Genomic DNA, 1,960 nt, shown 5'->3' on the forward strand with positions numbered 1-1,960 from the left:
ACGAAATCAAGCACGCAAATTGTATAGCTTCTAATGATATGGCAACCCGTCATTAGTTTCAATATTTCCGAATCTTTCTGACAATTCAATAATAACTTCCGATTTTATTCGTAACAGTGGGCATGAGTCCACCTTACGACTCAGATTTCAAATATTAAATGAGATGAGGAATTCCAATCACAATAAAAAAGGGAAATGGTTTAAAGCGATGATTTTTTTTTATTTATTAGTCGAGAAGACTGTTTAATCCCTCCAGTGGAAAAATGATATCACTCAATCAAGTTGGTGTGAAGTATTATTTGCATTCTGAAAACAGCTTTCCGAACACAGATTTCATAATGGAATGTTTAATGCATCAGATCCAATCCAGATCCACTTATTGTTGAGGTTCCGTACCCAGCAGGTCTCAAAGTCAATGTCGAAAAGACCAAGTCGATGGAGATCAACACAGCAAATCCCTCCAGTTTCATGGTAGCTGGGCAACAAGTTGAGAATCTGGAGTGCTTCCAGTATCTTGGTAGCCAGATAACGCCTGATGGTGGTACCAGCAAAGACATCGAAACCCGGATCAGAAAGGCCCGATTTGCGTTTGCGAGTCTCCGAAACATCTGGCGGTCACGCCAGATCTCTCTACGAACAAAAATCCGAATCTTCAACTCAAACGTCAAATCCGTATTGCTGTACGGGTGCGAAACTTGGTGCACATATGCGGTGACGACGCGAAAACTGCAAGTGTTTGTAAACCGCTGCCTGCGGAATATCATCCGCGCTTGGTGGCCTGGCAACTGGATCTCAAATGAGGAACTACATCGCCGGTGTCATCAAAGGCCGCTAGAAATCGAGATTCGAGAACGTAAGTGGAGATGGATTGGGCACACGCTGCGAAAAGATGAAAACGAGATTTGCAGAGAGGCGCTAGATTGGAATCCAGAAGGTCATCGAAGAAGAGGCAGACCCAGAAACTCGTGGCGGCGAAGCCTAGCTGATGAAATCCGAACTGTCGACGAGAATCTTGACTGGGACCAGGTGAAGACGCTGGCTCCGGATCGTCAACAGTGGAGGTCTTTTACCACGGCCCTATGCACCGGAAGATCGGCGCAGGATCATTAAGTAATGCCGTTTTCGTTTTCTCCACTGGCGCGAGGCGAAACTTTTTCTGAATAAACAAACAGAATCGTTACCCGGAACGATGCAAATATATGGTTGCTATACTCACACTTATGTTTACCCCCAACACTGACAACTTTTACGGGGTGCAACTGCCTGCTTGAGGTTCAAATCTCGGGCAAAACTAGTGGACTTTTGAATTAATAAACGAACACAATAACAGCAGCTAGGGCAAAACTCGTGGGTAACTAGGTTGCCACTGCCAATAAACGAAAACACTATAAGTAAGTACCGGCAAACACACATCCCCAAAGTTTACAACCGGTCCCCAACTTTTTAATGCGAGAACTTTCAAAACGTCAATTTGGATAAACATTGGCTACTTGATGTTGTACTACAGAACAGGTTGTGATATTAAATACACAATACGACATGTTCGCATTGTGTACACACTAAGATTGCAAATTACCCCCTCGGGATAATGACTCTTCGAACCACAGGGAAATGACTGACATTAAACGAAGTTCGTATGGGAATCATCCCGAATCCCAGGATGCTTCATTTCTCCTGAAATTCTGGACAACATTCGCACGGATGCACAGATACTCCAACAATTGTCCTGTATAACGGGGAAACATCAGCTGTCAACCATTTTCTGTCGCGCTTTTTTATAGTTTATCTTTTTCTATCCTATGCGTGTTGCTTCGTATACTTTCCCGCTCGTGCGACTAATCAATAGTCGATCATTGAGAATCGCGGGAGCTGCTATAAGCCAGGCGGAAGGTGTAATTCGTTCCTAAGGATCCAAGAATTCCCAACCAGTTCGAGGTATTGGCCGGTCGCAGCATTCAAC

This window comes from Uranotaenia lowii, chromosome 2, assembly GCF_029784155.1.
Source record: "Uranotaenia lowii strain MFRU-FL chromosome 2, ASM2978415v1, whole genome shotgun sequence".
NCBI lineage: Eukaryota > Metazoa > Arthropoda > Insecta > Diptera > Culicidae > Uranotaenia > Uranotaenia lowii.